Source organism: Hyla sarda, chromosome 11, assembly GCF_029499605.1.
Source record: "Hyla sarda isolate aHylSar1 chromosome 11, aHylSar1.hap1, whole genome shotgun sequence".
In the NCBI taxonomy this organism is placed as follows: Eukaryota; Metazoa; Chordata; class Amphibia; order Anura; family Hylidae; genus Hyla; species Hyla sarda.
The window spans coordinates 77,361,524-77,374,084 of NC_079199.1; the positions used below are offsets into that span (position 1 = coordinate 77,361,524).

The 12,561-nt window shown below is 48.5% G+C and overlaps 1 non-coding gene across 1 annotated transcript; it reads right to left on the bottom strand.

Moving 5' to 3' along the window:
- Nucleotides 1–5,188: 5,188 nt before the first annotated feature.
- Nucleotides 5,189–5,375, bottom strand: LOC130295998 (U2 spliceosomal RNA). The gene has a single exon (XR_008849092.1). It is a non-coding gene; the product is annotated as a U2 spliceosomal RNA (small nuclear RNA).
- Between the last annotated feature and the right edge of the window lie 7,186 nt (nt 5,376–12,561).

Sequence of the window (12,561 nt, forward strand, 5' to 3'; positions counted from 1 at the left end):
CCCTGTGCCAACCCTCTAAAGGGCCCCGCTCCTCTTCTCCACATACTTCACCCTCTCACAGGCGTACTAGGGGTGTATCTTCTGACTCTTCCATTGAGTCTTCAGGTAGACGTGGGTGCTCCCCTCGTGGGTCCCGCCCCCCCCCCCCCGTGTCATCTGGTCACAAACGTCGCTCCTCCAGAGGACGTTCCCGGAATCGCCACTCTGCCTCGCAAGAGTCGCGTACCCGGTCATGGACGCCCCCCACTTGTTCACATTCTCCTGGTGGATGAGGCTTTCGAATTGGCATCTGACTCGGAGGACCGCTCGGATACAGTTGAAATGGTGAACTCATTGGTTGCGGCCATAAGAGACACCTTTCACTTAGAGGACCCAGGATCTTCGGATGTGACTCCTGAAGTATCTTTTCATCATGCTAAACTGGCGCATATGCGGCTGACATGTGCGCCTGGGGCAAGGAGCGGGCGCCATTACTATTGTTCTTCTCGGCGGCCGGGGAGCTATAGCTCCGCCCACAGGGCCGCCGGAGCTCACTGGAGGCGCGGATTGTCCTCCAATCAGCGCCGTGCGTGCGATTTTCGGTGGCAGAGGCCAATCAGACAGGGCCCCTGCTCCAGGCACGCCCCTCTCTGGCTATTGGCTGGCCTGTTTCTCCCTCTCTATCTACACAGAGCGGAGTTCTCCTCACAGCAGCCACCACAGGGGACACAGACTCGGGTGAGAGTTCTTTTTTCATTATGTTCGTACCCAGAATTGTTCCTCCCTCTAAACAGACAACTGGAGCGTTAGTTTCCTATTTGGTCTGTAAGAACTGTAATTCCAAAATACCTGGTTCTGCTGAACCCACTTGCTCTGCCTGCTCCTCTGCTGCCCCAGACCCCCTGGTACCCTCGGATGCTCTTTCAGTTCTGGTGGATTCGGCCGCCCCTCCAGCATGGGTTTCTTCCCTATCCCAGTATATGGGCTGACTTGACTCAAGTCTCCCGTTCGGTGGCTGAGGCTTCTCGTGACGTGGTGTCTGCCTTGAAGAGGTCTGCCCTGTGCCAACCCTCTAAAGGGCCCCGCTCCTCTTCTCCACATACTTCACCCTCTCACAGGCGTACTAGGGGTGTATCTTCTGACTCTTCCATTGAGTCTTCAGGTAGACGTGGGTGCTCCCCTCGTGGGTCCCGCCCCCCCCCCCGTGTCATCTGGTCACAAACGTCGCTCCTCCAGAGGACGTTCCCGGAATCGCCACTCTGCCTCACAAGAGTCGCGTACCCGGTCATGGTCGCCCCCCACTTGTTCACATTCTCCTGTTGGATGAGGCTTTCGAATTGGCATCTGACTCGGAGGACCGCTCGGATACAGTTGAAATGGTGAACTCATTGGTTGCGGCCATAAGAGACACCTTTCACTTAGAGGACCCAGGATCTTCGGATGTGACTCCTGAAGTATCTTTTCATCATGCTAAACTGGCACCTCAAAGGTTCAGCTCTCACGCTGAATTTGACACCCTTCTGGAATCTGCATGGAAACATCCGGACAAGAGGCTCCCGGGAATGAAGAAGGTTCAGGTGCGTTACCCATTCGACAAGGACCTTGCCTCTAAGATGGTTTCCCCTCCCTTGGTGGATCCACCAATTTCCCGCCTCTCTAAGGCTACTACACTGTCGCTAGCAGATATGGCTGCTTTCAAGGATTCAACGGACAAGAAGGTGGAGTCCTTAGCGAAGTTTGCCTCTGAAGCAGCAGGCTCTTCTATGCTTCCCACCTTCGCCTCGGCTTGGGTGTCCAAGGCCCTATCGGTGTGGTGCTCAAAACTCCGTCAGGGTATCCAGGCGGGATCCCCCCAGAGGATCTGTCTGCTTTGGTTCTCCAATGCTCTAAAGCTGGGGACTTTCTGTGCACAGCTTCCATGCAGTCAGCCCGTTGTGCTGCCTTTGCTGTGGGTCACCTGGCGGCCCTCCGCCGTTCCATGTGGCTTAAGGCTTGGGATGTGGATGCGGATGCCGCTTCCAAAAGGTCTCTCACCGAGCTTCCTTTTACTGGTGCCCGTCTTTTTGGCAAGCGCCTTGACGAGATTATCTCTGAGGCGACGGTTGGCAAGAGTTCCTTGTTGCCTCAAAATAAGGCTCGCTCTACTTCCCAGAGGAAGTCCTCTTCCTTTCAGTCCTTTCGGACTTTTGGCCCTAATAAGGGGTCTAGGCAGGCGCCTTCGCGGGACAAGAAGGCTCCCTCATTCCGGGCTTGCCCGTCTTGGAAGTTGGACACCAACCGTTCCGGCCGTTTTGCGGCCAAATCGGGCAAACGCAAACCCACTTCTGCATGAAGTGATGCCCCCACCCGCAGATTTTTCTTGGGTGGGAGGTCGTCTCTTTCTTTTTCGAGACATCTGGACCACACACATTCAGGACTCTTTGGTCAGGGACGTGGTGTCCAACGGATACCGAATGGAATCTGCCTCCCTCCCGAGGGATCGTTTTTTTCAGTCCCGGGCCCCCCGGTCTCCTTCTCTGGCGAAACAGTTTCGGGAGGCTCTCCGGTCCCTGCTTCTCCAGGGAGTTATTTTTGGGGTTTCTATTCCAATCTTTTTGTGGTCCCCAAGAAGGGCGGTTCTGTGCGGCCAATCCTGGACCTCAAGCGTCTCAACCTTCATCTTCTCATCCGCCACTTCCGATTGGAATCCCTCCGTTCGGTAGTGGCATCCATGGAACAAGGGGAATTTCTTTCTTCAGTGGACATCAAAGATGCCTACCTCCATGTTCCAATATTTCCCAGCCATCAATGGCTTTTTTTCCTATTACTCCTTGTGAAAATGAAAAATTTGGGATAACACCAGCATTTTAGTGAAGAAAATAAAATTTTTCACTTTCACGTCCAACTTTAATGAAAATTTGTCAAACACCTGTGGGGTGTTAAAGCTCACTATACCCATTCTTACATTCCGTGAGGGGTGTAGTTTCCAAAATGGGGTCACATGTGGGTATTTATTTTTGTGCGTTTATGTCAGAACCGCTGTAAAAGGTAAAAGGAGAAAAAGCCCCCCAAAATTTGTTGGGCAATTTTTACCGAGTACGGTAAAGTGAGAGAGCGCCATGCGCATTTAAGGCCTAAATTACGGATGCAAGAGTTAGACTTGCCTCGGATACCAAAATTACCCTACGGCAGTGTTTCGCAAACAGAGTGCCTCCAGCTGTTGCAAAACTCCCAGCATGCCTGGACAGTCAATGGCTGTCTGGCAATACTGGGAGTTGTTGTTTTGCAACAGCTGGAGACTACGTTTTAGAAACCGTGCCATACCAGAGGTTTCTCATTTTTATTGGGGGGGGGGGGGGGGGGGGGGACTGTGTAGGGGTATGTTTATAGGTAGTGTTTTTAGGGTACATTCAGACTGCCGGGGGATTACAGCGAGTTTCCTGCTGGGAGTTTGAGCTGCAGCAGAAAATTTCCTGCATCTCTAGCTTGCAGCGAGAGACTAACTGTAAACCCCCGCCCCTTGTGAATGTACCCTGTACATTCGCATGGAGGGGGGGCAAACCCCCAGGTACCGCCACCATCTTCTCCCCCCCCCCCTCTCTGCCTGACATCCAGGGGCGGGCAGAGCGGGGAATTTCCATGGTAACCCCTCCGCCTTTAACTGCCATTGGTCAGTAGTCATTACTAATGGCAGGGGATAGGGGGGGGATGGCACCACTGCCACCTCGCTCCTATCCCTTAGGAGGATTGGGGCTGTCACTGACAAATCCTTTCATCCCTATTTTCCGGGCAATCGGGTCATCAGAGACCCGATCAGCCCGGAATTGCCACAAACGTCGATTTGCCGCCATGGCCGACATGGGGGGTTCTCAGGACCCTCCTAGGCATTTTCACAGGATGCCTGCTGAAAGATTTCAGCAGGCATCTCGGTCCGGTCCCCGACGGCTAGCGGCGGGGACCGAAATTCCCACGGGCGTATCCATACACCCTCAGTCCTTAAGGACTTTGAAACGGGGGCGTATGGGCACGCCCTCCATCCTTAAGGGGTTAAGATCTGCATATGAAAACAACACGCCTACCTTTGTTGCCTGCAGCCACCTCCCTGGCTGTCCGGACACGGAATCAAACCAACTGTAACGAGAAACTGAAAATAAACAGTATTCACCTGCATCCTTTTGGACTCTTTGCTGAATCAGGGTAATCTGACAACCCATGGTCGTGCTGTTGGTGCTTCTGGTTCTTCTGCTGTTTACACCTGGCAGTGGCATTGAATGACATTTAATAGAACTAAAGGTCCTGGGTGCAACAATCCTCCCATGAGGACCAGCCTCAACAGCTTTGTAGATTGCACTCATGTTTGCAACTCCATATACATTTTATTTTCTTCATACTTCTTTCTTCATACTTTTTTCTTTCTGTCATTCAGACTTTCATTCATTCTCACTCACTCACTCACTCACTCACTCACTTTAATTCATTTGTTCTCTCTCTCACTCACTCAATTACTCACTCAATCACTCACTCACTCTCTCTCTTACCCACTCACTCAGTCAGTCTCTCTCTCTTTCTTTCTTTTTTTTATTAATTTTTTTCCATCTTCTTCTTCTTCTTCAGACCCCATCATAGCACTAATGCTTATCCAATACCACCAGCAGATGGAGACACTCCATTGCAACATTGGTTGTGAGCAGCAGTCTCTAAAAACAAATGCCTCATGGCTGATTTCCCATCAATCAATGGATGGCAAATTTTGTTTTTATCATTCACTGACCACAGAACCAATGCATGGTCAAGCAACAGCAATGACGCACCCTTGTGAATAACCATGAGACCCTCACATCATTTAACAGGATTCAGCACCACCTGCAAGACAGCTACGTATCATGTCATGTCAAACCTGCACAGGTGTGCTAGATTAGTATTATTATTTTTTTTTTTAGTTTTTATGACATCAATCAGTGTGCAAACATGGTCAGTAAAACGCCAAATGGATAGACGTTCATAAACCAGTCAGTGCAACTCATTATTGTGGTCTCTAATTGTGGAACTCTTTTTTTTTTTGTGAGGATACGATGAGCTTATCCAATTAAGGAGGCCATTCAGCAGTACTGGGTCTGGACAGCAGCGGCACCTTCTGCAGCCAGACTGACTGACATGACAAGGCAGGCAACAGCTGCAGCAGCACCCACAGAGGATTAAATAAGAATCTGTCTTTTTTAACACTGGAATGGGGTGGTGCACTGTACCCGAAGATACTGCCATATCGGGTCAATGCATTGGGCGACGGAAGCAAGTTTCCAAATCGGCTCCCATTCTCAAAAATCCATTTAATTTATGGTCCCCAGATAGGGGACGTATCAGATATTAAACTGATAAGAACAGATTTTTGATTGAAAAAACCTTTATTACCAATCAATTGTCAATCACACAATAAATATATTCACCATAACAGAACTGACTTTTTTTTATCTATCTATCTATCTATCTATATATATATACCGTATTTATCGGGGTATACCACGCACCGGCCTATAACATGCACCCTCATTTTACCAAGGATATTTGGGTAAAAAAAGTTTTTTACCCAAATATCCATGGTAAAATGAGGGTGCGTGTGTGCGCGTGTATACCCCGATAAACCCCCAGGAAAGGCAGGGGGAGAGAGGCCGTCGCTGCCCGCTTCTCTCTCCCTGCCTTTCCTGGGGTCTAGAGCGCTGCTGCCGGCCCTTCTCACCCCCTGGTTATCGGCGCCGACAGCCAGGGGGAGAGAAGGGGCAGCGGCACCCATTGCCGGCGCCGCTGCCCCATTGCCTCCCCCCATCCCCGGTGGCATAATTACCTGGGTCGGGTCCGCGCTGCTGCAGGCCTCCGGCGCGCGTCCCCTGCGTCGTTGCTATGCACGGCGCGGCGCATGACGTCAGTGCGCCGCGCCGTGCCGTGCATAGCAACAGGTAATTATGCCACCGGGGATGGGGGGAGGCAACGGGGCAGCGGCGCCGGCAATGGGTGCCGCTGCCCCTTCTCTCCCCCTGGCTGTCGGCGCCGCTTCTCTCCCCCTGGCTATCGGCGCCGGCACCGATAGTCAGGGGGACAGAACGGGCAGCGGCGCCGATAGCCAGGGGGTGAGAAGGGCCGGCAGCAGGGCTCTAGACCCCAGGAAAGTCAGGGGGAGAGAAGCGGGCAGCGACGGCCTCTCTCCCCCTGCCTTTCCTGGGGGTGTATCGGCGTATAACACGCACATAGACTTTAGGCTAAAAATTTTAGCCTAAAAAGTGCGTGTTATACGCAGATAAATACGGTATATATATATATATAGATATATAAAAAAAATTATTTTATTGAAGAGCTGAGGTATGTGCTCTTAAAGAGTAGCTATCCTCAACTAAAATGTCCATATTCCCCCTCCCCATCTTTCCCTACATCTATCCCTGTTTTTTTTATCCTCTTAAAACATTAGAACAATACCTTTTTCCACTCCTCTTCGGTAGCTCAGAGTTGAGCAGTCTCACGATTGCAGGAAGTCGGCGGGCGGGCCGACGTGACGTCATCTGAAGCCTCGCCGGCCACCACTTCCGCCCATCTTGCTGTATTCTGCGCTCAATGTCGGGAGCGCGCATACAGGCGCGCATACAGGCTGGGAGGGACGGCAGCCTCTGAGTCTCCTCCTTTCTGTTTGGTTTTGCACGTACCATTCAGAGAGGAGGAGAGTCTGAGAACGGAGCTGCTGTACTGTGCCCTGAGGGAATTTATAATATCAAAATGGTGGGTAGTACAATTGATTATATGCCCAAAACAATAAAAATAAAATTTCACAAAGCTGCAATCCCCAATGAATGACTGCAGACCGCAGTGCATTATAAATGGTGTGAATAATAGTGATTTTATCCCATTCAAAAATGATGCATCATTTTTGTAATGGAATAAAATCTCTTTTTTTTCACCATTTATACCAGTGGTCCCCAAACTGTGGCCCTCCAGATGTTGCAAAACTACAACTCCCAGCATGCCTGGACAGCCAACGGCTGTCCAGGCATGCTGGGAATTGTAGTTTTGCAACATCTGGAGGGCCACAGTTTGGGGACCACTGACCTATACTGCATTGCTGCGGTTTTATCGTGTACATGTGCTCACTGATTGCATATTTTATTGCATTAGGAACACCGCAGCAATTCAGGATAGGTGGTGATTAAAAAAAAAGATTTTATTCCATTCAAAAATTGTGCATATTTATTGATGGAATGAATTCACAATTTATATCACCATCTAGACTGTATTGCACATAACACCATAACCTCCCCCCAATGGAATAAATGTGCTTTTTTTGCTTACCATCTATACTGGAGTGATCCGGTGTTACTCAATAAAACCGCAGCACTACAATATAGATAGTGATCCAAAGTCCCAAATGAGTCCAAAATCTGAAATTTACCGTGCATACCATCCACACTCAATATATGATAATGAGCGTGCATAGCATGCAGGCTCAAAACATGATAATGAGAGTGCATAGCATGCATGCTCAATACCTGATATTGAGCATCCATAGCATGCACACTCAATACATAATAATAAACATGAATATTTTGAGCGTGCATAGCCTGCATGTTGAATACATGATATTGAGCATGCATAGCATGCACAGTAAGTATGATATTGAGCATGCATAGCATACACACTCAATACATGATAATGAGCGTGCATAGCATGCAGGCTCAATAAATTGTAATGAAAGTGTGTAGCATGTATGTGTAGCATACATTGAGTATCCATAGGATGCATACTCAATACATAATAATGAACGTTAATATATGAGTGTGCATAGCATGCATGCTCAATACATTATATTGAGCATGCATAGCATACACACTCAATACATGATAATGAGCGTGCATAGCATGCAGGCTCAATAAATTGTAATGAAAGTGTGTAGCATGTATGTGTAGCATACATTGAGTATCCATAGGATGCATACTCAATACATAATAATGAACGTTAATATATGAGTGTGCATAGCATGCATGCTCAATACATTATATTGAGCATGCATAGCATACACACTCAATACATGATAATGAACGTGAATATATGAGCGTGCATAGCATGCATGCTCAATACATGTTATTGAGCATGCATAGCATTCACAGTCAATACATGATATTGAGCATGCATAGAATGCACAATCAATACATGATATTGAGCGTGCATGGCATAAACACTCAATACATGATAATGAGCATGCATAGCATGCAGGCTCAATACATCGTAATGAAAGTGTGTAGCATGCATGCTCAATAAATGATATTTTGCATGCATAGCATGCACACTCAATACATAATTAACGTGAATATTTTGAGCGTGCATAGCCTGCATGTTCAATACATGATATTGAGCATGCAAAGCATACACAATCAATACATGATAATGAGCATGCATAGCATACATTTTCAATAAATGATATTGAGCATGCATAGCATACACACTCAAAAATGATATTGAGCATGCATAGCATACAGGCTCAATACATCATAATGAGAGTGCATAGCATGGATGCTCAATATATAATAATGAACATGAATATATGAGCGTGCATAGCATGCACAGTCAATACATGATATTGAGCATGCATAGCATACACACTCAATACATGATAATGAATGTGAATATATGACCGTGCATAGCATGCATGCTCAATACATGTTATTGAGCATGCATAGCATCCACAGTCAATACATGATATTGAGCGTGCATAGCATGCACAATCAATACATGATATTGAGCGTGCATGGCATAAACACTCAATACATGATAATGAGCATGCATAGCATGGAGGCTCAATACATCATAATGAAAGTGTGTAGCATGCATGTTCAATATATTACATTGAGCATCCATAGGATGCATACTCAATACATAATAATGAACGTTAATATATGAGTGTGCATAGCATGCATGCTCAATACATGATATTGAACATGTATATCCTACACACTCAATACATTATAATGAGCGTGCATAGCATGCAGGCTCAATACATCATAATGAGAGTGCATAGCATGCACACTCAATACATAATAATTAGCGTGCTTATCTGATCAATACCTGATGTTGAGCGTGCATAGCCTGCACAGTCAGTACATGATAATGAGCCTGCATAGCTGAGTGTGCATAACATGCACACTCAATACATGATAATGAGTTTGCTTAGCTGAGCGTGCATAGCATGCAGGCTCAAAATATGATATTGAGCAGCCCTAGCTTGCTGTCGCTATAAATACAATGTGCATGTCACGATTCGGCTGGCAGGAGGTGGATCCTCTGTGCCAGAGAGGGATTGGCGTGGACCGTGCTAGTGGACCGGTTCTAAGTTACTACTGGTATTCACCAGAGCCCGCCGCAAAGCGGGATGGTCTTGCAGCGGCGGTAGTAACCAGGTCGTATCCACTAGCAACGGCTCAACCTCTCTGACTGCTGAAGATAGGCGCGGTACAAGGGAGTAGACAAGAGCAAGGTCGGACGTAGCAGAAGGTCGGGGCAGGCAGCAAGGATCGTAGTCAGGGGCAACGGCAGGAGGTCTGGAACACAGGCTAGGAACACACAAGGAAACGCTTTCACTGGCACGATGGCAACAAGATCCGGCGAGGGAGTGCAGGGGAAGTGAGGTATACATAGGGAGTGCACAGGTGAACACACTAATTAGAACAACTGCGACAATCAGTGGCGCAGTGGCCCTTTAAATCGCAGAGACCCGGCGCGCGCGCGCCCTAGGGAGCGGGGCCGCGCGCGCCGGGACAGGACCGACGGAGAGCGAGTCAGGTACGGGAGCCGGGGTGCGCATCGCGAGCGGGCGCCACCCGCATCGCGAATCGCATCCCGGCTGGAGGCGGTATCGCAGCGCACCCGGTCAGTGGATCTGACCGGGGCGCTGCAGTAGCGAGGATGTTGCGAGCGCTCCGGGGAGGAGCGGGGACCCGGAGCGCTCGGCGTAACAGTACCCCCCCCCCTTGGGTCTCCCCCTCTTCTTGGAGCCTGAGAACCTGAGGACCAGACTTTTGTCTAGGATATTGTCCTCAGGTTCCCAGGATCTCTCTTCAGGACCACAGCCCTCCCAATCAACCAAAAAAAATGTTTTCCCTCTGACCGTCTTGGAGGCCAGTATCTCCTTCACGGAGAAGATGTCAGAAGAACCGGAAACAGGAGTGGGAGAAACAAGTTTGGGAGAGAAACGGTTGATGATGAGTGGTTTAAGAAGAGAGACATGAAAGGCATTAGGAATACGAAGAGAAGGAGGAAGAAGAAGTTTGTAAGAGACAGGATTAATTTGGCACAAGATTTTGAAATGACCAAGATAGCGTGGTCCCAATTTGTAGCTGGGGACACGGAAGCGGACATATTTAGCGGAGAGCCATACCTTGTCTCCGGGAGAAAAAATGGGGGGAGCTCTTCTTTTCTTATCGGCAAACTTTTTCATGCGAGATGAAGCCTGTAAAAGAGAATTTTGGGTCTCTTTCCATATGGTGGAAAGATCACGAGTTACTTCATCCACAGCGGGCAAACCAGAGGGCAAGGGAGTAGGGAGGGGGGGAAGAGGGTGACGGCCGTACACCACGAAAAATGGGGATTTAGAAGAAGATTCAGAGACTCTGAAGTTGTACGAGAATTCGGCCCATGGTAGAAGATCTGCCCAGTCATCCTGGCGGGAGGAAACAAAATGCCGTAAATAGTCACCCAGGACCTGGTTAATTCTTTCTACTTGCCCATTGGATTGAGGATGATAAGCAGAAGAGAAGTTTAATTTAATCTTGAGTTGTTTACAGAGAGCCCTCCAGAATTTTGACACGAATTGGACGCCTCTATCCGAGACGATCTGCGTGGGCAAACCGTGAAGACGAAAAATTTGTACAAAAAATTGTTTTGCCAACTGAGGCGCTGAAGGAAGACCAGGAAGAGGAATAAAATGTGCCATCTTGGAAAATCGATCAACGACCACCCAAACAACAGTGTTGCCACGGGATGGGGGTAAGTCTGTAATAAAGTCCATACCAATCAGAGACCAAGGCTGTTCGGGGACAGGCAGAGGATGAAGGAGACCAGCAGGCTTCTGGCGAGGAGTCTTATCCCGGGCACAGACAGTACAGGCCCGCACAAAATCAACAACATCCGTCTCCAGAGTCGGCCACCAATAGAAACGAGAGATGAGTTGCAAGGACTTTTTGATGCCCGCATGGCCAGCGAGGTGGGAGGAGTGACCCCATTTGAGAATCCCGAGGCGTTGGCGTGGAGAAACGAAGGTCTTCCCTGGAGGAGTTTGCCTGATGGAGGCTGGAGAAGTGGAGATCAGACAGTCAGGAGGAATGATGTGTTGCGGAGAGAGCTCTACTTCCGAGGCATCCGAGGAACGAGAGAGAGCATCGGCCCTAATGTTCTTGTCGGCAGGGCGAAAATGAATTTCAAAGTTAAAACGGGCAAAGAACAGAGACCACCTGGCCTGTCGAGGATTCAGCCGTTGGGCAGACTGGAGATAGGAGAGATTCTTGTGATCGGTGTAAATGATAACTGGAAATTTTGATCCCTCCAGCAGATGCCTCCATTCCTCAAGTGCCAATTTAATGGCCAGTAGTTCTCGATCCCCGATGGAGTAGTTCCTCTCCGCCGGAGAGAAGGTCCTAGAAAAAAAACCACAAGTAACAGCATGCCCGGAAGAATTTTTTTTGTAGAAGGACCGCTCCAGCTCCCACTGAGGAGGCATCAACCTCCAATAGGAAGGGTTTAGATGGGTCAGGTCTGGAGAGCACGGGAGCAGAAGAAAAGGCAGACTTGAGCCGTTTAAATGCGTCTTCCGCTTGAGGAGACCAGGACTTAGGATTGGCATTCTTCTTGGTTAAAGCCACGATAGGAGCCACAATAGTGGAAAAATGTGGAATAAATTGTCTGTAATAATTGGCGAACCCCAAAAAACGTTGGATAGCACGGAGTCCGGAGGGGCGTGGCCAATCTAAGACGGCAGAGAGTTTATCTGGGTCCATTTGTAGTCCCTGGCCAGAGACCAAGTATCCTAGGAAAGGAAGAGATTGACATTCAAACAGACATTTCTCCATTTTGGCATAAAGTTGATTGTCTCGAAGTCTCTGAAGAACCATGCGGACATGCTGGCGGTGTTCTTCTAAGTTGGCAGAAAAAATCAGAATATCGTCCAGATACACAACAACACAGGAATATAAGAGATCGCGAAAAATTTCATTAACAAAGTCTTGGAAGACGGCAGGGGCGTTGCACAGGCCAAAGGGCATGACCAGATACTCAAAGTGTCCATCTCTAGTGTTAAATGCAGTTTTCCATTCGTCCCCCTCCCTGATGCGGATGAGATTATAAGCACCTCTTAAGTCCAGTTTGGTAAAGATGTGGGCACCTTGAAGGCGATCAAAGAGTTCTGAGATAAGAGGTAGGGGGTAGCGGTTCTTTACCGTGATTTTATTAAGTCCGCGGTAATCAATGCAAGGACGTAGGGAGCCATCTTTTTTGGACACAAAGAAAAATCCAGCTCCGGCAGGAGAGGAGGATTTGCGGATAAACCCCTTTTTTAAATTTTCCTGGATGTATTCAGAC